The sequence below is a fragment of the Dreissena polymorpha genome, chromosome 4, assembly GCF_020536995.1.
Source record: "Dreissena polymorpha isolate Duluth1 chromosome 4, UMN_Dpol_1.0, whole genome shotgun sequence".
NCBI lineage: Eukaryota > Metazoa > Mollusca > Bivalvia > Myida > Dreissenidae > Dreissena > Dreissena polymorpha.
The window spans coordinates 71442778-71469062 of record NC_068358.1 but is presented as its reverse complement, the minus strand read 5'-3'; the positions used below and the strand labels follow the sequence as shown (position 1 = coordinate 71469062).

At 35.4% G+C, this 26285-nt stretch overlaps 1 long non-coding RNA gene across 2 annotated transcripts; it reads left to right on the top strand.

Moving 5' to 3' along the window:
- Positions 1–7709: 7709 nt before the first annotated feature.
- LOC127877665 (uncharacterized) lies at positions 7710–25147 on the top strand. Of its 2 annotated transcripts, none has more exons than XR_008048517.1 (3): positions 7710–7759; positions 21796–21907; positions 24497–25147. It is a non-coding gene; the product is annotated as an uncharacterized LOC127877665 (long non-coding RNA). The 2 variants fall into 2 exon arrangements; XR_008048516.1 differs by lacking the exon at positions 7710–7759 and adding an exon at positions 16733–16822.
- The last annotated feature ends 1138 nt before the right edge of the window (positions 25148–26285 follow it).

The window sequence follows — 26285 nt, the reverse complement described above, 5'->3', positions numbered from 1 at the left end:
GTTTACGTGTTATTCATATGCTTTGGAATTATTAACACCATATCATAGGATAAACGTAAGCAGGCTTTTATTTTAATTATCAATTTACCATAAAATCTCCCTCTTATGGCACACTTTGTGTCATGTTCGGAACTTAATTAAGTAATCATTAATCAAGTAAATGCTTTGCTTGGGAAATCAGTGTTTGATTTGAAATTATTCTTTTCGAATCAATTATCACAAATGTCATATTAATTTTAAGATTAAGGGTAAAGCATTTGGTGGGGGCAGTCCACAGACTTCGTCTGTATACGCCAAATTCACTTATCTATCATTAGACTTAAGACTGAAAAATAATGAAATATGATTTATTGTATGCTTTCCAGTGGTTTATATAGACATATGAGTGAATTAAAACTGATAATTCACTGTTTCAAACAGTGAAAATTAACATTGAACATTGTCGGTAATTTTCACTTTTATACTGTGAAATGGCGTCGTTTTCATGACGTTACGACGTCATTCTTTCGGCGAGAAAATGCAAAAATAATCATTTGTAAGCAACAAATCGTGACCATATAAAAAGCATAACTTCACTCGTGGCTGCCCCACTCGTGAAAATATTACTTTCTATGATCACTCGGGAATTAAAATCGATATTCCTTTATATCCAAGTAATATCCTCAATTAAAACGAAACCGTTTAAGAGTAGATCAATGCTAAATCTTACAGGTCTTTCTGAATTCTGTGATTATCTGAAATGTTTACCCGTAATCCAACCACATTATCTGACTTGAGTCACCATATTTGGGACTTATTTTCCAGTTTTTGTTTTAGAAAAAAAGTCAATAAGAATGTGATCTTGTGCTTTGATGGGAAATATGAATATAAGTATAATATATATGTTGTAATTAGGATAACTTTGAAAAATAAGGATACATACCAGTCCAGCGATGACATATAGATACAGAGCTTTCAAAAGTGGACAAATCCGGACACAAAACTGTCCAAAAGTGGCAAATCTAGATACAAAACACATAATTAATATTGGGCAAATCTTGTTAAAAAGACGTCCATGCGGAAAAAGCTAGATATGTTTTACTTGCAGAGAATATTCAAGAACATTTTACATGTTTAAAATGATTACAATTGAACTAATAATTTATAACTCCCCCAGTTCCAGGTGTTTCTATCCTTGTAGGACCCACCACCTTAACAATTGCCAGATACTTAAAGCGCTGCATAAATAGGCTACTTGCAATAGATCTGGGGCCGACTTTTCATGAAACACTTGTATTACACTCCAGTTCTTCACTGTGCGTGTCCAGCAAGTGAAGACGCGACAACGAGGAACCGGACATAGCGGTCGGGTCATTGTAAAATGCCTCGGGCTGAACAAAATCCCGAAATGAACCCAAGTTCCCGGTTAATGAAATGCTTGTTTGACTGGACTCAGTTGACTGATAACTTAATTCGCACGATTTAAGACAACCCACTATTCCCTCGGTACAAACAGCGCTGGTCCATTACAGGCCCGTATGCAGGGTTTTGAAAAGGGGGTGCGAATTTTCCCTTGAAAATTTTGAAAATGAAACGTAAAATTCTGCATTCTGGTGACTTTTTATCTGTATTTAGAGACTGAAGTTATAGAGCATTTTTATATGAAATTTCACTTTCATTGGCCATACTCAGTGACTGATGGACATGAATATGACATAACATACATGAATTCCCCTCTACCGATTTTTTATGCGGTGTTTAACCCGACACTAGTATGCGCGCACACACTTTTTTACATATGCAACAACACATTTACAGAATGTCAAATCAACAATAAAAACAGTATAAAATATCATTATTTATTGGAATCTTGGAATCTTGATAAAATTGGTGTATTTTACCATTCCAAAATTCTAACATCCTTAAAACAAGCAAATTAAAAGGAAATATTTTACTTTTTTCAAAACAATTGTTTGTCTGCTACTTGGATAGTACCAGAGGCCTAGCATTGCTATAAACGTGCTAATAGTGCATTGTACAACAAACACTGATTAACAAAACTGGGTCTTCTCTAATCTGCCTCAATACTAAACAGAAATCAAAATGGTATAACTGGTTACTTTTATTGTTTTTAAACTATTTTTAACCAATAAGTTATCTATTTCTAAACGAATTTCAGAAACATACAACAAATAAGGCTTCATACAGACCCTATAATCATAAACTGCTGGCCCTATTGCCTAAAAATCATTAACAAAAAGATGGACTTATTTGCCGATTACGCTCAAGATCCGTCACAGTTTATGAACATTAAGCGTTAACGTCCACCTGATCATATGTTCACGGTGCCTATACCACGTGACTTTTTAAGATCTGTGTGGGGAGTAAAATATCAACAAAAGCGCGACGAAGGTAAGATTTTTAAGGATAACTTTTTCGGCGTAAGCTGCATAAGCCAGCTTTTCACCTTAGCCTGACCTTTGTAAGTGTCCAATAAAATTCCAATAAAATTTCCCGCGGCTAGGTACGAATGAATACACTTCATTTATTCCATTGGCTGATTTGAGTATACCACCAGAACATTGGAAACATATCCGCGTGTTTGTAACACTGTTTTACTGTATGAAACAATTTTATCTCGAATGAAAAGGCTTAATAGATAGAACAGTTTTACACTCAATTCTCGACATCAATACAGTTTGTGCGTACACCTTTTATTTTCAGAGTATTACCAGCGCAAGAGCGTTTATACTTAAAAGGCTATGTTCTCATATTTAGTACTTACTTCCTTATTCCTGTCAACATGTTAACATGTAAAAGTATAAAGAGCAATGGAAGCGAGGCCTCACTTTAAAGCATTGCATTTCAACCCGCGAGGTATATCGGGTCAATTCGCGGACATTCAGAGTTTATATACAGGTCATCACCGGAGTTGGCGGCCAGTAAAATAATCGTTATATAATAAAGACGCTACCCGTGAACTAGGTGACCTGGAATTTTCTTTAGACCAGAAATATGTTAAATGAAGATATTCAGTAATATAATTATGGTATGTAAATAATAGATTTTTAATGTGTTTTCAACAATACAATGATAAATATTATTGTTGATAAATTTAACAATAATTATTCGTCCATATTGCCTAATGTACTAAAGTGATATTATGAGCATGTAACAGTTTATAGGTGTCTATCGCAACCGTTGATTATTTTTGATGTTTCTACTTCATATACACTTATATTAATTAATGCAGCATCATCATACTAAAACAATATACCAGAAAGAGAAAAATAATGCATTTGAATATCAACCGTACTTTCGTTTGACAACTGATCATGCGTTTACGAGTTGAACCTAAATTTAGTTTTAGTGCAGATTTGTTCATACGACACAAAGACACGAAATTGTTTTACGGATCATTTCAGCTTACAGGACTGGGTGGGTCACGTAAGAATATCGAATATAAAATATATTTTTATAAACAACTGGTAGCAAGGTGAGTTGCAGATAATTAATCAGTAACCACATTTTAACTAACTATTTTGACCTGATAATTCTTTTCAGCTCAATTCAACAGTGCAAAATGCCCATAATATCACTTTAAGCATTAGCACGATGATAATTGATACTGTTAATAATCGAATCAAATAGCAATGCCCGACAAACCACTAAAACAGGTTTGTTCGAAGAACGCGCCTATAAATACGGATACTTCTCGTGTGGCCGGTTGACTCATATGTTTAAATTTCACTTCCATTCTTCTTTTGGTTTTCTGTTTTGTATCTATAGGTTTATGACCAGCAATATGTTATAATGTAAAATAAGCCGCGAAAACTCCCCGTAACATCCCGTACTGCGTGTGATGCAGCTAAGAACTGCACAGAAAAAGACATTCGCTATACTTGATCTCATTCATTAAACTATTTACGCCGTATATCTTTTTTAAAGATATTTCTTGTTTAATATGTCACCATTTTTAATGGGATAAAGTGGAGAGTCCGCTCATTCATGAGAGTTTTCTATAGGTATCATGATTTTATAAAATAAATAAGTATTTTTTCAGTAAAGTGCAACCGCGCGTTTGAACGGTAAGAAAAGGGTAGGATCAGTGTGGGGACATTATTTTTTTTACACAAAAACATCACCTCTGGTGCAATTAAGAAATAAATTTTATGGGCGGAGCTTACACTATATCATTTTGCATCCATTTTCAGGTTTCTGTTATTTATTTACGAAACAAAATTCAAGAAAACTATTCTTACAGTAATATGATATGTGTGGTATACGTTTTTCAACGGATCTGTGTGGTATACTGTTTTTAAGTTTTTCAGTTCTATTTAGTTGTTTAAAAAAATGCTTGTCAACAATGTATTTGAAACGGGATTTTTTTAAATGCGCTAGCATGTAAAACACATAATGGCTATACACTACGCTTGCACCGCTTGTTGAACTAATACATAATTATGATTTACAGGCATGCTGTACAATCCCCATTATAATATTAAAATCTTACGCTGGAGCATCTTAAATCGATGACAAGTCCATGCTTACCTTAAATAAGTGTACACTTTATGTTATTGTATCAAATTCCATTTTTATTTTGGCACCAAACACTTCTGTCAGGTGAAGTAATGTATCGTATATTATTTTTGATATTATATTTGCTTTAAGGTATGGCTCAATGCTCCGAATGTGGAAAAATGTCGAAGACCAGAGCTGGATTATTGCGCCACATTAGGGAACACGCTAACTCTGGAATTCTATAACTGCCGTGGGAAAGCATTTCAGGTAAGATTAAATACCTTAAAAATAGTTACATTTTTATACAGTTATGCTAACAAACAGATGAACGGATTTTCTTGAAACAACACAAATATACAATATATCTCATCTCTCAGGTTATCATATATTTTGAAATAACTCAATAATCGTCAAATCGTTTGTAATTTAAAACTAACGAACGCGTGTCCTCAGATACTAACATTTTTGAAATAGCGTGTTTACGCATTGAATTGTCACGTGAATAAAATATGTTGTTTTTTTCTCAGGATGCCTACAATCTTAGAAGGCTTCAACGAACAAAGGACCCCAAAGTCACGTGTGTGTACAGTGCGGCAGGAGCTTTGCGGACAAGTACCTACTCGTGGCTAGGGAGAAAAGTGCAAAAAAGAGGGATTGGTGAAATGTTACCAGTGTGGGTTGCCAGTTAGGAGTGAGAATGACCTCAGAGAGCACGTCAATACCCACACATGCATGACAAGTGTTACAGTAGTGAGGAGTGTTTCAAAACGTACAAACGCAGAACAAACCTTTCTCGATACGTGAGGACTTCACATAAATCCGTGAATACTGATTAAAAATCATTAAAGTTTACAGTTTGTCTGTGTAGCTTCATTATCGTTTTACGTTATTTTATTCGTTGTTTTACTTTTACTTTACTTTTCAAAATGATTCTAAAGTTATCCGAATTTGATTAATTTTTAGGTTTCGTTTAGTTCGTTTGTGTGTTTGAAATCATTCTCAAATAATTGTGCAATAATTTGGATTTACGTTATTCATTAATATATCGCATCTGTGATTTGTATTATCGAATCTGTGATTCTTTTTTAATTATAACTTGATTAAAGTTTTGCGATGTTTTTTCGTTGGTTTCAATTTTAAATACCGCTGTCACGAGCTAGTTCGATAATCATAAGCAGCCAGGGTTTCTAATACTAGGGATTTTCACGATTGCTTTACATAATTAACTGCCTGCTTATAATTACTCTAGGCCGTGGTAATTGACAGTAAACAATGTATGCAATGTGGTTGTGTATACAATACAATACTCCTTAATTCGAAACACGTCTTGACATTCTTCAGAGCTGCATCCATCCACAACACAAGAGGAGAATCGTACATATATAATCATATAATATAATATTTATTCATTTACTTTTTATATTCTCTTCAAAATAATTAACGCTAAAGATAAGCATACACTTGTTACACTGAATACAACGACATAATTTATAACATGGCATTATCACCAACACATGGCGAATGATTGTCAATATCTATACTATGTAATAAACTAATGCAATAATATGAATTCCATATATGAAATAAAACACACAAACACACACATATATATATGTTTCTACTATGACCAGTATTTTGTTTTTAATAAACATACCGTTTACCTTAAACTTTAAATAACAACAAAATGACAAGCCAATACGTCTGGTGGATTCTGTTTTATCAGTTTGTATTCCAAATTTGATTTTAAAACATACGTATTACTCAGGAAAGAACATGCCTTTGCTTTTTGTCAACCTGTGTAATATTTGACACAATTTCTATTGCAGAATTTGTGTCAGAATTAAAATGTCCATTGTGTTCGTCTATCCCCATTCTTATTGTTGGCAACAGTTTGCTATCGTTTCGTTTCGACCGCTCCCACCTTACTCCTAGTGTTCCCTTCTGTATAGCATTCCTGTCTCGTGAAACTGTTTCCTCTATTTTTTTCTTCCCTTAACCCTTGTCCGCTCACTAGTGCCAAATAGGTGATTACTGAAATGAATGAATTTTTAAATAATAATAATAGATCTACTACTACTACTACTACTAGTAGTAGTAGTAGTAGTAGTAGTAGTAGTAGCAGTAGCAGTATTAGTAGTAGTAGTAGTAGTAGCAGAAGTAGTAGTAATAGTAGTAGTAGTAATTGTTGTATTGGAATAATTGAAATTAATTAAAATATATATATATTGTCGTTATTATCTCAATTTATCCGTAAATTGTAGAAACACGGATACCACACAGATCCTTCTAAACACGTATACCACACAGATCATATTACTGTTAGCATATTTTTCTTGATTTTGTTTTCATAAATATATGAAAGAAACCTGAAAAAAGAATGCAAAATGACATAGTATAAGCTCCACCCATAAAGTTTATTGCTTTATTTCACGAGAGGTGATGTTTCTGTGTCATAATAAAATAATGTCCCCACACTGATCCTACCTTTTTCTAACCGTTCAAACGCGCGGTGTCACTTTACTGAAAAAATATTCATTTGTTTTATAAAATCATGATACCTATAGAAAACTCTCATGAATGAGCGGGCTCTCCACTTTATCCCATTGAAAATGATGACATATTAAAAAAGTTATCCTTAGAAATGTTACCTTTGTCGTGCTTTAGTTGACATTTAACTCCCCACACAGATCTTAAAAAGTCACGTGGTATAGGCACCGTGATGTTATAACGTTTTAAATTCATTTTATCAACTGTTTAAGAGTAGGACATATTTTTAAGTGTCAAGTTTGACATAATTAAATCATTGTGGAAAGTTCTGTAGGTGGAGCTATCTTGGAAATGATGACTTCATCGAGAAATTAATTTTATGGTGACCTGTCGGTAGCCTATTGAATTCAACATTATTATAACGCTTAAATACGAAGACTCACTGCATTCCGGGGAAAAGAGAAATAACCGTTTTTACGTCGAATAAAGTTGGCTGCAACGTATAGTACATTTTTTTTGCTCGTCAAAACTATTGGGTGCGAACGCACCCAACGCACATACCTTTCCCCCCCCCCCCCTACCTGGCTACGGGTGATTAAATCAACAAATTATAGTTTAATTTAAAGAATAACGGTTGAAACGATGTGCAATTTTAAACGGTTTATAAATGGGTCACCTTTATTTGTAACAGCAGATTAGTTGGTTTGTTTTTTCCGGTATAATACTATGGAAAGCCAAAGGGGACCCCCGCTAAAATACATATACTTATATAGTAAATATCGGGATTTTCATTTTTCGCGGAACTTTCACTTTCCGCGAAAAACCAAGGCCTGCATAGCCATAAAATACTACATACAAATCGAAATCTAAAAAGCGCGGAACTTTAATATATTTTCCGTCGGAACAATTATCTTTCAACCCCGTAGAGAAAGCAGGCTCAAATAATCGCGCGGAACCTTAATATTATCTACTCTGTACAAATAGTAGTGTATAAAATCGCGCGGACCTAATCCACAAAGCGCGGAACACAAATATCTTCCGCGAAAATTAAGCGTTGAATTACTGTACAAATCTCGGGTTGCTATGTAAATTGCGGGTTGCTAATGAAAAATCGCGCGGAAGATTCATTACTCCGCGCGATTTTCAATAGCATTGAATTACTGCACGAAATTCGGGTTGCTATGTGGTTACGCGATAAAATTTGATTGGTTCCGACACCTAGAAAGAACCAATCAAAACTCGCGTCTTATCCAGCATTCATGCAGTCATCATGATGACGGTTGTTTCACATTAACACAAAACCTTTTAAGGGCGAAAGAGTGATCAATTTTGATGACATTAGCAATGAGGTTAGTATTTAACATACATGTATTATGAATTTTAATGCAAAAACAGCCCAAGAGTATCGAGTGTTGTTTTCACGGTTTGTCTATATGCAAACGTCTCTGATAAATCATAAACACCCGCATAAACACGTCATAATCATATGTCGTCAAATAATGAAATATAGTGTTTGTGTGTAAGAAACATCTTCCCTTAAGCTCAGTTAGTAGAGAGCCAAGTTATTGTAATGGTAGTCGTATGCTCTAGTCCAGCACCGTATACATCTTCAATTATAAAGAAAAAGAACAAGGCTTTACAGGCAATTCATCCCAAAGGCAACTCGCACCTTGGTCAACTCGTACCCATTTTTAGCTCGGCGTTTTCGGAGAAAACCCGAGGTATTGTCATAGCCAGCTCGTCGTTCGCCGTAGGCGTCGTGCTAAAACCTTAGCATTGGCTCTAAAATCAAAGTGCTCCACCTACAACTTTGAAATTTCATATGAAGATGCACCTTGATGAGTTCTACACGCCACACCCATTTTTGGGTCACTAGGTCAAAGTCACTGTGACCTCTAATATAAAACTTTAACATAGGCTCTAAAATCAAAGTGCTTCCACCTACAACTTTGAAACATCATATGTAGATGCACCTTGATGAGTTCTACACGCCACACCCATTTTTGGGTCACTAGGTCAAAGGTCAAGGTCACTGTGACCTCTACTATACAACTTTAACATTGGCACTAAAATCAAAGTGCTTCCACCTACAACTTTGAAACTTCATATGTAGATGCATGTTGATTTGTTCTACACTCCACACCCATTTTGGGGTCACTAGGTCAAGGTCATTGTGACCTCTAAAAAAAAAATCTGACAAGCACCTGTAGCCGAGCATGGCAGCCGTTATGCGGTGCTCTTGTTGTCAACTCGTACCTCATTCAAACTATTCAACTTGTTTCATTTGTCTTATTTTGTCACAATTGTCAAATTCTTGAAAGACATCAACCACAAGTGTCAATTTTCATCAACACTTTCGCTGCTTATACATATCTGCAGCAGACAACTTGCGTGAGCAATGCTTAGATAATTTAAGTGGAAACATCAAGAGGAAAATAAAAATTGTCTCTATGAGTTTGACTTATAAGCTTACCATCCTACACCTATTTCTGTATATCGGGTATGGGTTTCGTTCGGGTAGGTACAAGTTGACTAAAAAACAGGTACGAGTTGACCACAATGGGTAGGTGTTTACCACGGAACAATTTGACCAGCATGCAGAACAAGATTATTGATTATTATATTTAACTGTCACACAAATCTGAAAGATAACACAATGTATTACAAACACAATGACTGTCAAGACATTCTAAACTCTTACAGTTAACATATAACAGGTGTACACATCTGATATACTGACCAAATTAAATAACTCAAGATTCACACCAGATACGACACAGTTTCAAAACTCAACATTTTGTCTGCATGGCACGCCAATTTAGTCCAAAAAATTTGATTTAACCAGTGAATTCTGAGCTATATTTCTTAAAGCAGAATGCACATTATGTCTAAAAAGTGTTTTTCGGCTAATTTCTGTTATGAACTATCTTCACACAAAGCATCTGGTAAACCTTAAGATATCAATAGCAGAATGCAAATAATGAGTATAATGTTCTGTATTGTAGAAGAAATACATGTAGTAAAATAATATGATAGTATGAAACATGGTGTTTGTATTTTATAGCTGTAGCACTGTTCCCAACTTGAACATCATCTTCTGTGTACATACCTGAGGCAGAGCCAGCTTGCCCATCTGACATCTGCTGTTGACAACCGAGTCAGAGCCAGCTTGCACGTCATCTGTTGTGGACATCGGTGTTAGAGCCAGCTTGCACGTCCTCTATTGTGGACATCGATGTTAGTGCTAGCTTGCACGTCATCTGTTGTGAACATCCGTGTAAGAGCCAGCTTGCACGTCATCTCTTTTTGACATCAGTATTAGAGCCAGCTTGTACATCCTCTGTTGTGGACATCCGTGTAAGTGCTAGCTTGCACGTAATCTGTTGTGGACATCTGTGTTAGAGCCAGCTTGCACGTCATATGTTTAGGACATCAGTCAGAGATAGCTTGCATGTTATTTACTTGTGGACATTAGTCAGAGCCAGCAAGGACATTCTCTGTTGTGGATATCTGTCTTAGAGCTTGCACGTCATCGGTTGTTCACATCCTTTTAATAACCAGCTTGCACATCAACTGATGTGGAAATCTGAGTCAGAGCCAGCTTGCACATCATCGGTTGTGGACATCTCTTTATGATTCTACTCTTTGCTTAGATTGACACTGTGACTTTAGTGTAATACGTTACAACCTTAAGCTATTCCTATTGTTGAATAAAAATATTGTGTCATTAAAATATATTTTGTTGGATAATTTGTATGTTGAGTTGTATTGTTTGGTCATTGCAAAGTATCAAGTTATTTTAAGACAAGAAAAAGCTCATCTTTCATCATGTATTTATATTAAAATTCTTGAATGTTAGTGAAGGTACAGTTCATATAATTAAAAGCAATTGTAATATGATTGCTTGTGTTTTATTGCACAGTGAATGCCATCTTGTCTTTATGCTGACATATAGAACGGAGAAATAGTAAACTGTCGTTTTTATATGCAATGGGAGTGTATATCAAGACTTGTGTGTTCAGATGAAAAAATTGCCATAATTTTTCTCTTTATATTTTATTCCTGCTAAATGGTTGATGCAATAAAGTTAAGTCTTTAATGACTTGTGTTTCTTGTAATATTATTTGTAAGCAAATTTGACTGTAGTATTAGATGCATGCTGTACAAGATACTGTAGATCAACAATATATTCTTTGAGTATGAATAGATAATTCAAGGTGCACAGCCATTAATTTTGCCCTCCACCATCTCCGACTTTGGTTAGACAGTTGCAAGTTACTTGCATTAGTATGAAGTCTTAAAAATTAGTATAATTGCTGTTGTGTTATTATTAACCTTTTCCTGCTTTGAGGAAATTTTAAAATTTCTACATGCAAACATCATAAAACCAGAACAGCCTGCAAGTAACTCACAATCTGTTCAGGTCTTATGCTGTTTGCTGCTCATTAGTATCCATGGGTTGGAAACAAAGCCTTTAAAACTTTAATATAGTAAGAAAGGTGTTAAATTAAATTTACTCTCTAATGTGTCTTAGTGCGTTTTTGAGTGGTACAGGGTTAAATGTCTCATTTTGTTTTTGATTATCTTTGGTTTATTGAACATATATGAGCCTTGCTCTGTGAAAAAGGGGTTTAATGCATGTGCGTTAAGTATCGTCCCTGATTAGCCTGTGCGGTCTGCCCAGGCTAATCTGGAGTGCTCATGCATTAAACCACTTTTTCACAGAGCGAGGCTCATATGTATTAGACAGCGCATTAAAATAATACCATTTAAATCTGAATCTTTTATTTAGTTGCAATACCTTAAAGCTTACTATGTTTGAAGTTTTAGTGAAAACACAAACTTTTAATCAAAGAAGCATATAATGTGTATTACTCATTAAATCAACTTCCACTTTATTCCATACACGTGTTCAACTCTGTGATATTATGTTCTGTCAAAGCTTTCTATTGCAAATTCATTAAACATAAATTGGTAACCTTGGGTATCCAAAAGGAATCCAAATTTTACTAGCCATAGACTTTCCAAAATGCAATTGTTTCTGAGAAGTATTTTTCTCTAGAAGGTGGCAAAACTCCTAAGCAATTCCTTTTTGGGCTAATGGTAGGGCTAATGCGTGTAACACCCATTGACAAATTATTAAATATACATTGAAAGGTCATTGTTCACAAAACGGATCATGATATAACATGATGCAGCATTTTGTACTATATCAAATTAAATGTTGCTGAAAACAGTAGAATATTCAAATTATGGACATTTTATTCTGTTTATAATGCTATCTTTCTAACATTACAAATCAATAAAGCATGCTTAACAATAGCAGAACTCTTTTGACTTTTAATTATCTTTTCCAGTCTTTAAATCTTTACAAAATTCATTGTCCCACTAACACCATCCTATAAAACAGGTTATGGCTTCCAATTGTTCATCAACTATAAAGCATGAACAAAGGCACAAATATCGCAGTATCTTTTGCAAATGATACAAATGTCCATGGCCTCGATACGGAACAAAAAGCAAGATTTCTTGTCGGGCGGTAAGCTGAATCCACGAGAACATTCGAAAAATTGTCCATTTAATGCGCCACCGGGCCGTTCCTATTTAAATGGGCATCATGCATAGAACTTGGCCATCCAGGGCATATGTCCAAACATTTCAAGTTACTGTCACAGACTGCTTGAAGAACTAAACTGCTGATAAACAAGGACCTATGCTCAGATGTTGAAGCAGGACATGCACTGTGGGTTCCATCAACAGTCAAATCATTTTACATCATTCATGAAATCCATAGGCAATGATCTTCAGCTCATGACGAGATTCTGGAAATCTGATGTACTGCTCCATCTTTGCTGACAAGACTCTACATGTTGAAATGACTGTGTAATGTTGAGTCCCTGAAATACAAAAGTAAAATTCATGCTAGAGTTTAGCCATATTAATTATGCTTGATTGCATTGAAAGCTTTAGGCTTATTAAGACATTCTAGAGTCCGTTTTCTGGGAATAATCAGTACTTTGTATATATGAAGATAAAGAGACCGCTAATAAACAGGGTTGAACCCGTGACCTTGACCTTTGACCTAGTGACCTGAAAATCAATAGGGGTCATCTGCCAGCCCTTATCAATCTACCTACAAAGTTTCATGATCCTAGGCCTAAGCGTTCTTGAGTAATCATCCGGAAACAATTTTACTATTTCGGGTCACCTTGACCTTTGACCTAGTGACCTCAAAATCAATAGGGGTCATCTGCGAGTCATGATCAATGTACCTATGAAGTTTCATGATCCTAGCCCCAAGCGTTCTTGAGTTATCATCCGGAAACCACCTGGTGGACGGACCGACCGACAGACAGACCGACATGTGCAAAGCAATTTACCCCCTCTTCTTCGAAGGGGGGCATAATAAATGAAGTATACATTTACAATTCAAATTTCTTTTAAAAGAATGTGTAGGTAACTCAATTCCCTATATATTACTTTATTGTTATAAAATAAATTTCTTAATATTTAAACAGACATTTAACAAAAATTAACTTGATTCATCAAATTAATCATAATCGAATAATAGACCAGTTTCACAATATGAACACCGATTATATAGGCGATACTATTTTAGGCCACGACTTTTATATTTCTTGGTTTACAAAACCGCCGACCCTAATTTTTGGAAAATGGGAAAAAAAATAAAATCGGAAAATCGTCTTTTTTTTTAATATTTTATTCCCGACCGCACTGCAAAACGAGCGAAACGAGAAAAAAAATCGATCTGGTTTGAGTACGGTTGCGAATAAAATCAAGTACGTACAATCACCGATTGGTTCACATATATTGCAGAGATCGGGATATTTTTCAATGTGACACATTATGTACCAGTCCTTTTATGGGCACTTCTCAAAATTTATTTCGGGTAAAAATTACAGACAATAAGAAAATCAGCGTCAGTAAAATGTCGACCCCATCAAAATGTATTTCCGAGTCTGTGACGCAACTATATTGTTTAACATGTTAATTATATTAAACAAACCCGATATTATAGTAGATAAAAAGTATTTGATAATTAGTATAAATAATCCAATAAAACACTGCCATTATTTACGATATATGTGTTTAGGAATTTTGTTTCAATGCTTAGGGCCGAGTAATTTCGGCAAATCGGAACTCAACTTGCGTAAAACACTTGCTCAATTAACAGTTAAACTCCGCCTCCGTTCTCTGCAAAAGATTCGAAGGCGGAGCTATGCACGTGCTTTTATTAAATTGGAGGATTGCAATTGAGAAACAAACACACGATTGGTTCGGCATGTTGATTGCTAGACAAAGGAAGCCAATTTTTTCGGCGCGAAATTTGTCGCTTTATTGCTTCCGACAGAAAGCGGCTTTCCTTTGATGACGTCAAACTGTCAATTCACACAGGCTGCACATTTTCGGAAGACTTTAACTGACTCCTTGTTTACAATTCCAGTAAACAAAAACACTTGCTAACATTAAACTTTGGATTAAATTATCAAAATAAAGCAAAAGCGAAGTTGACAAATATGATTAAATTAATTCGCGTCAGTTCAAATAAGACGTTTTGCTTTGTAAATCAACGAGTTTTCATGACAACAACAACTTTGACAAACATTACCGCGACGACGCATGGATCGATCTACCTCGATTTTTTTTCATGCACGATCTCATAAGTCGAGTAAGAGCAAACACATACCAGGTAATTTGTGTATGAGTAGTTTATCTTATATAAGATTTATGCAACGGGCATCGCATTGCGTAATGGTGCGCATCGAATTATGGAAATGAAGCGCAGTTTTTCGTTTTAATGGGAGAAGAACGCATGTCATGTAACGGAGTGTTTAAAATTGCCTGATGTTACAAAAGGTGCTTTTAGGACTCATTTCATTTGAAGATATAGATGTGTATTATTGCATAATTTGATTTTTTGTCTCTGTGTTAAGGTTATAAAAGATATGTTGTCTTTGTTCTGATGTTATTAGTATTAACTTTTTTTTCCAATGATGTTTTTTTTTTTTTTTTTTTTTCGACCGCCCGATGGACCATTTTCAAAATAATTTTTGTAAACCAATAAAAAAAAAAGTCGTGGCCTTATCTAAAGAATAATAACCGTAAACATGACAATCCATATTGTGTCAAATAATAACGAACAAAACGATATTTAATGGCTAGATCCGCTTTTATACTGTGCCTAGAAAAAAGTCAGCCCTTTCTCCGAATTACAGTTGTAAATATATACACACAAATCATACCATATTGGCGAAAGAGCTCTGGACTACTATGACTCCGATGAGTGCGGTTCTTATCGAGGTCCGGTCACATTGTATAGGGATTGGACGCACAGTGTATCGACGGCCGTTTTACGCAATTCCTCTGATTCAAGAAGGGTAGTTGTCAATTAATTTAACCAGCTTATCCAATAAAGACGTGAGTAGGTTAACCGATGATATTAACAAACGAATAGAATTTGAAGAAAAAAATTAGTGTTTTGTATAGTAAGCAAATTCTTATAACATTATATTAATAATATGGTGCAATAAGGTTTCAGAATTGATCTCTATAATGAGAGAGATAATTAGCCGCGTCATGCCAAAATTGGCCTTCTACCATATGCGGCAAGAGTATCTCCAAACCAGTCTAGACAATCGCTCAGTCTGGTTAGGATCTACCATGTCAGCCATAAAGAAAGGCAAGGGTTCGTGGTCTCATTAGCGGGCAGGATAGCTCTTGACCCGATTGCGCGGATGCCAGGGATATTCCTGAGCTACGCTGGGCAAATATGTCGTAAGACCCATTCTCGCATGAAGCGTCTCGTATGTCTCATGCTGTAATACAAGAAGACACAGTGACGCAGTTCATGTCTAATTCATGACTCAGCAGATATATTTCATGCACATACATGACAGTAGACGTTTTTAAGATTATTTAAGCTTTTAATATGAACATACTTTGATTGACAAGGGTTTTCCGTCGTCCTGTATGACATTTTATGGCATTTGACTTCAGTTTTTAAGCGATGAAGTTGGATTACGCTTTTGTCTGCCTCGAATGAAGCGTGTCCCAAATATGTATGCGATAAATATTAAGTAAATAACCACGTATTGAAAATGATCCTATGACAATCTTGTATTTGTGAAATACTGCAATAAAAAGAAAGTTGTTCGCCGCGTTCAATAAAATCTGTACGCTCCATTGAAGCATGTTACATAAATCTAACATCCACCCCGACGAAAAAAAGCTTTTTAGAAAACCAAATATGTCAGTTATTAATATCACCATCGCGTACAAGGTACAGCATGCATTACCGGCGGGCCGTGAACTGCCCTGTTGAAGCCAAGATCTGATAAATTCGCTCATTTGAATAATTAAGATCAAAGATGGCCGACCAGTGACGTTGTCAATACTATATTTTGCTCGCTGTCATGGTTTATTGTGCGTATATACATGAAAAACGGGGGCGAATATTGCTGGTTGGATATAATTTTCATACGAGAAAACGAATGGTTCTTTTCGCACGAAACTGGAAAACTTTTGTGACGTTAAAATTAACGTTCAAATGGAATATGTGACGAATGACGCCGCTGTGTCTTCGTTTACGGGCTTTAGTGAGAGCTTGAGCGGATACTAAGAGTAGAGTAAGAATTTACTCAGACCGGATGCTGGGGACAGGAAAGGGCGGCTACCGATGATTATAACGACGCATGGACCGCAGATTTTCGAATTTAGTCGAAGCGTTGAATTTTGTGGTCCTTATTATTCGGCTTCTCTTCTGTCTCCCCTCTTGTTTTACCAAAAACTATACGCGGATGTCAGTTACAATCAGGTATGACACATGTGTATATATTTTCTTAGTTGATGAACAAGTTATCTGGTACTTCTCTCTGATAAAATGGTTACCTATACTAAGTATTTGGTTCGTTTTTATGAATTTATATTTGGTTGATATAAAGCAATACGAAAATTGTACGTCTCTGTTTATAAATAGATGTTCATGTTGCATGGTCAAAATAATTAGGCAATGTTAGAATATATTAGAATATAATTGTTAAAATTAGTAGAATTTTATTTTTAAGTGGATGTTGGGCAAGCATTATAAATAAAGAAAAAAAAATACAGAAAAATCTAAATAAAGTGAGTAGGACATTTTTTGTATTTGGTCATGTAATATGAAACAAAAATATATTACACCTGAACGAAAAAGGTGACAAGCCTCTTAATATTATATACTTTCAAATGAAACACATATTATTATTATAATTATTAAAATTGTTAAAAAAAATAATGCAATTTACCTGATATATGGTTTGTTTGATGTGCTGTTGTGTTTTTCAATCTGTTTAATTTAATTTAATTTTAAATTTAGTTCAATGACTATTTAAGAAAAACAATACCAAAAAATAATATTTTAAGTAGATAATTAATTATAACCATAGCTTTATATGCCCGTCTTAAAGTATGTTCACCATAAACATGTAGTATTTATATCACAAAAGAAACATGCAACAGTACAATCTTGAAAAAATAAATCTATGCTGTTCTTTATTTTCTTAATTAAAAAACTGCAAATGAAAAATGCAGCTACATAATTTAGATTCAAAACTTCTCTTTATAAATCAAAGTTGTTGTTTTTTTAATCAGAATTAACATTTGCAAATATTTTAAACAAATATGGACACGGGCTACGTTTATAAATGTAATCGAGTTATTATTATTTGGATTTATAACTTCTCTTGTGTTTAATATTTAAAACAGTTGTATATACGTCATCCCAAATATTTGAGAATTTAGCAATTCAAATATTATAACGGCTTATTTTACAAAAATGTGAATACCGGGTAGTATTTCGCTATTTTTTTTGTTTCTGATCACACTTCTTAAATCGCCACATTCAAGTAAAAGATTTAAACAAAATCATATATATTAAATTTATGTAAAAGAATAATGGAGAGTGCATTTTCAAAACATTTGATTTTTATTGTTTGTAGTATTATGGCAACCATTTGACACATAAAGGAGCTAACATGTCAAACGTGTGTTGCAAAAATATTAAAATAAAATATGCGCTCAACGAAATACGTATTTTTTCAAACTCCCTTGAGTTCAGTAAATCTAAATTATTTGAGCATGCTTCATCGCTAAACTATTCAGTGTAAGAATGCGTACATGAGATAAATTGACAATCGTATACATTAGGCAAATCTAATTAGAAAATCAGTCGTCATCCATTCTCATGTAATGAATTGCACGTCGTCGGCTTTGACAGTCGAGCGTCGGCGAAGTGACTCGTATAATGTACTGTGTGTGATGTTCGCCTATATATTAGCAAATTTTATTACTTTCTTCAAACACCTGTGAGTCACGTGAAATATTACCTTTATTAATAGTTATATTGCATTCTTTGAAAGCGATTGTGCATGTTTGTTACGGATCAAAAAATTATTTGAAAAGCAGTCCTCAAAGAAGGATAAAATAAACATTGGCGAATTATTAGAAACGTGTTTTTTTTAAACAATATATGTCAAACGAATGAGAAAAAAATATAATGCGGTATACGCTCTTTAAAAAATGATTTAAACATTATTTAAGCTGTTATTCTCAAAAGCAGAAAAATTTACTGCATGAGGAGTGGGTTATATTTGAGTTAGTTCGCGAACATTAAGTAAAAGTATATATTGTAACGAATTGAGTATAAAGTATTTAGCTCAAACAATAATTATAAAACGTTATAAGAAGATAATTGCAAAAGATATTATTATCATAACCGTTAAACAACAAAAAAACAATTTTGATTATATGTAGATTTTTTTGGAGTCAACGCATTACGTGGGTCTGATCAAATATTGGCGAAATTATCATTCAAAAAGTGCCATGTATGCTCAATGCATTATAGTCAATACGAGAAACATAGTGTAGTCTCCACGAATGCAATCATATATTATTGTATACTATAGTAGCGTAATTACACCCCAAACATCTTTGTTCAAGCTGATTGTTTTGGCGTGTTTGCTAAAATCTAAGGTTTCTAGTTTGCAATGTCATTGGAACACTATGAAAAAATACAACACGGTACCTTGGAAAGTCCAACAGAACACAAACTGACAAACCCCACATAGCACAGACTGACAACCGCCCACATAACACAGACTGACAAAACCCACAGAACACAGACTGGCAATCCCCACAGAACACGTACTGGCAACCCGAACAGAACACAGACTGGCAACCCCCACAGACCACAAACTGGCAACCCCCACAGAACACAAACTGGCAACCCCCACAGAACACAAACTGGCAACCCCCACAGAACACAGACTGGCAACCACCACAGAACACAGACTAGCCACCCTACAAAACACAGACTGGTAACCCTCACAGACTCCCACAAAACACAGGCTGGCAACCCTCACAGAACCACACAGAACACAGACTGGCAATCCTCACAGACCCCCACAGAAAACAGACTGGAAACCCCCGCAGAATAAAGACTGGCAACCCCCACAGAACACAGACTGGCAACCACCTCAGACTACAGACTGACAACACCCACAGAAAACAGACTGGCAACCACCACAGAACACAGACTGGCAACCACCACAGAACACAGACTGGCAACCACCTCAGAAAACAGACTGGCAACACCCACAGAACACAGACTGACAATCCCCACAGAACACAGACTGGCAACCACCACGAAACACAGACTGGCGACACCCACAGAAAACAGACTGGCAACCCTCACAGAACACAGACTGGCATTCCCCACTGAACACAGACTGGCAACACCAACAGAACACAAACTGGCAACCCCCACAGAACACAGACTGGCAACCCTCACAGACCCCCACAGAAAACAAACTGGAAACCCCTACAGAAAACAGACTGGAAACCCCCACAGAAACAGACTGGCAACCACCTCAGAACACAAACTGGCAACACCCACAGAAAACAGACTGGCAACCTTCACAGAACACAGACTGGCAACCACCACATAACACAGAATGACAACACCCACAGAAAACAACAGACTGGCAACCACCACAGAACACAGACTGGCAACCACCAAAGAACACAGACTGGCAACACCCACATAACACAAACTGGCAACCACCACAGAACACAGACTAGCCACCCCACAGAACACAGACTGGCAACCCTCACAGACCCCCACAGAAAGCAGACTGGCAAACACCACAGAACACAGACTGGCATTCCCCACTGAACACAGACTGGTAACACCCACAGAACACAAACTGACTACCCCCACAGAACACAAACTGACAACACCCACATAACACAAACTGGCAACCACCACAGAACACAAACTGGCAAACCCCACATAACACAGACTGACAACTCCCACAGAACACAGACTGGCAACACCCACAGAACACAGACTGGCAACACCCACAGAACACAGACTGACAACACCCACAAAGACAGACTGGCATCTCCCACAGAACACAGACTGACAACAATCACAAAACACTGACTGACAACCCCCACAGAACAAAGACTGGCAAACCCCACATAACACATACTGGAAACCCCACATAACACAGACGGGAAGCCCCCACAGAACACAGACTGGCAACCCCCACATAATACATACTGGCAACACTCACAGAACACAAACTTGCAACCTCCACATAACACAGACTGGCGACCCCCACATATCACAGACTGGCAACCCGCACAGAACACTGACTGACAACACCCACATAACACAGACTGACAACACCCACATTACACAGACTGACAACACCCACACAACACAAACTGACACACCACCATAGAACACAGACTGGCAATCCCCACAGAATAAAGACTGACAACACCCACAGAACACATACTGGCAACACCAACATTACACAGACTGACAACACCCACAGAACAAAGACTTGCAATCCCCACAGAATACAGACTGACAACACCCACAAAACACAGACTGGCAACCCCCATAAAACACAGACTGACAACACCCACAGAACACAGACTGGAAACACCCACAGAACACAGACTGACAACACCCACAGAACACAGACTGACAACACGCACATAACACAGACTGACAACACCCAAAGAACACAGACTGGCCATCCCCACAGAACACAATTTTTTTTTTACTATTGTGCTAGTATAATTATGTATTATATTTATGCATTTGTATATGCTAGTTAATATTTCTTTGTATGGGTTAGAAACCAAATATGACTTTTTAGATCTTCATTTATGTAGATCAACAGATTCTCGGCGATTTCACAAACGTGCCTCCCAAATATAAGTGTATTTAGAATTTATCTAATTACATGTAACATATGCCAGTCAGTCATCATGTTATAAAAAATATTATTTAATATCGTTTTTATAAAAAAAATACATACAAATCATGAATATGTACATCTATATTATATGAATACATATTAAAGCATTTTAAATTATTTTTTTCAAAACATGTGTTTTCAATGTTTTGTGATTACTGTTTCCATTATTTTTACGTCTGAAACAAGTTTTTGTTGCGCAATTTATTGTCGTCTGTTCCAGTTTCTAAACAGAAAAGCAAAAAATTAATAACTTATTGTAATGTAATGTACTTGTGTCTTGTGTTCGTTCAGTTGAACGTCAATATATTAATAAATTTATTTTTGTTTTCAACCTATTAATTAAAATTTGGTATTGTTTTTAATCCGTTTTTAGTTTCGTTATAGCTGACCTAGATTAAAACATTTCGTCATAAATAAATGAATAAAATTATTAATAAATTTATGTTTTTATATAATTCATATATAAATTTTGTAGGTGTGTGTTGCCAGTAATGGTTGAAGATATGCCAAACAAATTGTGCCTCTCTATACAGACAGATTTCAGGTCTCAATTTCAACTTCAAAGGTCAACATATCACTGATATCAGGTTTGTCAGCTATTGGTTTGCATTATTCTTATCCACATTGCAGCAAGAACAACTGGATAACTTAACTTTTCAATAGCTATTACATGTAATTTAAATTAATCATGTTTCTAAATCATCCACTAAATGCGGCTAATTCTCCACTTGAAAGTGTTGTATGTTTGAAGTTTTTTGTGACAAAATCTTGGAGTAGATCTATTTTACTCCCAAACTTCCTTTAAAATGATGCAGCCGCTGTAGTGATGGAAAATCTACTTCTTTAAAATATTTATAAGTGAATAGACCCTTTTCACAATAAGCCAATAGCGTGTAGTCAAATGATTTGCAGAATTCGAGAATGAGGCTTAATGTGTAGAGATTTCTAATAGTGCGTCGCAATATTACTCTGCTTTTGATCATTTAGCGATTTAATGATATTGCCAACACAAGTTGACTTTGTCAGAATCAGCCGTTAATTACTTAATATATACTTTCCATTTTAAGTGCCAATATATGAAATACATTTTCTTGATTAAAGTACTTGTTTGTATTCATTTTTTTTGCACAAATTCTGACACTCCAAGTATGGCTTTCAATTCTTAGTCTGTGTACATTGACAGTCTAAAACTTATTGGATTATCCGACACTCTTTGTTTGCGCATTATTTGGGCGATCGATCAATTATTTTGTTTATTGATAGATCTTGCGTTTAAATACCCCTGTATTCAGCACAAACCCATAACCTCGTTATGATCAGATACTGTGCAGACAATTACTAAATAACAACGTGATGTCATAAACCATAGGTTGCAGATATCTGGTCATTTGACACAATTAATGACACCTCCATGTGACCATGCCTTCTCGTGGTTGTAGCATTGCGTAGCTGTTTCTTGGAATAATTTAACGCCAAACTCTCAATTGTTGCTTTTATTGAACATAAAAGATATTGTCAACATTGAAAGTCATCTGTCCAAACAGATTGTGAGAAACTAAATACTGTATAGATATTAGCCAGTTTTATCATAATTATAAAGTGCTTTATACCTATATATTTTAAATATTTCAAAAATTTAATGCTAAACATTAGTGTCATTTTCTTCTATTTTATAGGACTTTGTCTTATGCTTGATTCAACTCTTACATGTTCAATGATTCATGAAATAGTTCACACACTAATACATCCATACCTTTGAGAATTGTAGTCTTGTAATACTTTGTATTGTATACTGCTAATTTATGAGTTCGATTTGTGCAATAATCGATGTTTAGTCTTCAGACCTCATTTACTCTGATGCTTATGGGTAACTCGTATTTTTATGCCCCCGGTAGGGTGGCATATAGCGGTTGAACTGTCAGTCAGTATGTCAGTCTGTCCGACCGAAAAAAAAACTTTAACGTTGACCATTACTTTTGCAATATTGAAGATAGCAACTTGATATTTGGCATGCATGTGTATCTCATGAAGCTGCACATTTTGAGTGGTGGAAGTTCAAGGTCAAGGTCATCCTTCAAGGTCAAAGGTCAAAAATAATAATAATTTTTTTTAAGCTGCGCAGTAGGGGGCTTTGTGTTTCTGACGAACACATCTCTTGTTATTTATAAAGATTAAATATAATTTATTAATATACACTAATAGTATTAACTATTATGTCCTTGAATTATTATTTAGGTATTATAATTTTTATATAAGAATTACTTATTAATTTATTGACTTAACACAGCATGACATGTGATGGTTGTCTGTATGCATATGTTTGACTTAATTGTAACCAGTGTCAGTTCGCATTAAAATCTTGATATTCAACGCAATTTGCATAGCAAAAGAAAATGCAGTTACACGTTCAGCCTTGTTCTGCAATTCGACGCGTCAGGTGATATGATTGATATCTTAAAATAGTATCGCCTATATAATCGGTGTTCATATTGTGAAACTGGTCTATTATTCGATTATGATTAATTTGATGAATCAAGTTAATTTTTGTTAAATGTCTGTTTAAATATTAAGAAATTTATTTTATAACAATAAAGTAATATATAGGGAATTGAGTTACCTACACATTCTTTTAAAAGAAATTTGAATTGTAAATGTATACTTCATTTATTATGCCCCCCTTCGAAGAAGAGGGGGTAAATTGCTTTGCACATGTCGGTCTGTCTGTCGGTCGGTCCGTCCACCAGGTGGTTTCCGGATGATAACTCAAGAACGCTTGGGGCTAGGATCATGAAACTTCATAGGTACATTGATCATGACTCGCAGATGACCCCTATTGATTTTGAGGTCACTAGGTCAAAGGTCAAGGTGACCCGAAATAGTAAAATTGTTTCCGGATGATTACTCAAGAACGCTTAGGCCTAGGATCATGAAACTTTGTAGGTAGATTGATAAGGGCTGGCAGATGACCCCTATTGATTTTCAGGTCACTAGGTCAAAGGTCAAGGTCACGGGTTCAACCCTGTTTATTAGCGGTCTCTTTATCTTCATATATACAAAGTACTGATTATTCCCAGAAAACGGACTCTAGAATGTCTTAATAAGCCTAAAGCTTTCAATGCAATCAAGCATAATTAATATGGCTAAACTCTAGCATGAATTTTACTTTTGTATTTCAGGGACTCAACATTACACAGTCATTTCAACATGTAGAGTCTTGTCAGCAAAGATGGAGCAGTACATCAGATTTCCAGAATCTCGTCATGAGCTGAAGATCATTGCCTATGGATTTCATGAATGATGTAAAATGATTTGACTGTTGATGGAACCCACAGTGCATGTCCTGCTTCAACATCTGAGCATAGGTCCTTGTTTATCAGCAGTTTAGTTCTTCAAGCAGTCTGTGACAGTAACTTGAAATGTTTGGACATATGCCCTGGATGGCCAAGTTCTATGCATGATGCCCATTTAAATAGGAACGGCCCGGTGGCGCATTAAATGGACAATTTTTCGAATGTTCTCGTGGATTCAGCTTACCGCCTGACAAGAAATCTTGCTTTGTTCCGTATCGAGGCCATGGACATTTGTATCATTTGCAAAAGATACTGCGATATTTGTGCCTTTGTTCATGCTTTATAGTTGATGAACAATTGGAAGCCATAACCTGTTTTATAGGATGGTGTTAGTGGGACAATGAATTTTGTAAAGATTTAAAGACTGGAAAAGATAATTAAAAGTCAAAAGAGTTCTGCTATTGTTAAGCATGCTTTATTGATTTGTAATGTTAGAAAGATAGCATTATAAACAGAATAAAATGTCCATAATTTGAATATTCTACTGTTTTCAGCAACATTTAATTTGATATAGTACAAAATGCTGCATCATGTTATATCATGATCCGTTTTGTGAACAATGACCTTTCAATGTATATTTAATAATTTGTCAATGGGTGTTACACGCATTAGCCCTACCATTAGCCCAAAAAGGAATTGCTTAGGAGTTTTGCCACCTTCTAGAGAAAAATACTTCTCAGAAACAATTGCATTTTGGAAAGTCTATGGCTAGTAAAATTTGGATTCCTTTTGGATACCCAAGGTTACCAATTTATGTTTAATGAATTTGCAATAAAAAGCTTTGACAGAACATAATATCACAGAGTTGAACACGTGTATGGAATAAAGTGGAAGTTGATTTAATGAGTAATACACATTATATGCTTCTTTGATTAAAAGTTTGTGTTTTCACTAAAACTTCAAACATAGTAAGCTTTAAGGTATTGCAACTAAATAAAAGATTCAGATTTAAATGGTATTATTTTAATGCGCTGTCTAATACATATGAGCCTCGCTCTGTGAAAAAGTGGTTTAATGCATGAGCACTCCAGATTAGCCTGGGCAGACCGCACAGGCTAATCAGGGACGATACTTAACGCACATGCATTAAACCCCTTTTTCACAGAGCAAGGCTCAAATATGTTCAATAAACCAAAGATAATCAAAAACAAAATGAGACATTTAACCCTGTACCACTCAAAAACGCACTAAGACACATTAGAGAGTAAATTTAATTTAACACCTTTCTTACTATATTAAAGTTTTAAAGGCTTTGTTTCCAACCCATGGATACTAATGAGCAGCAAACAGCATAAGACCTGAACAGATTGTGAGTTACTTGCAGGCTGTTCTGGTTTTATGATGTTTGCATGTAGAAATTTTAAAATTTCCTCAAAGCAGGAAAAGGTTAATAATAACACAACAGCAATTATACTAATTTTTAAGACTTCATACTAATGCAAGTAACTTGCAACTGTCTAACCAAAGTCGGAGATGGTGGAGGGCAAAATTAATGGCTGTGCACCTTGAATTATCTATTCATACTCAAAGAATATATTGTTGATCTACAGTATCTTGTACAGCATGCATCTAATACTACAGTCAAATTTGCTTACAAATAATATTACAAGAAACA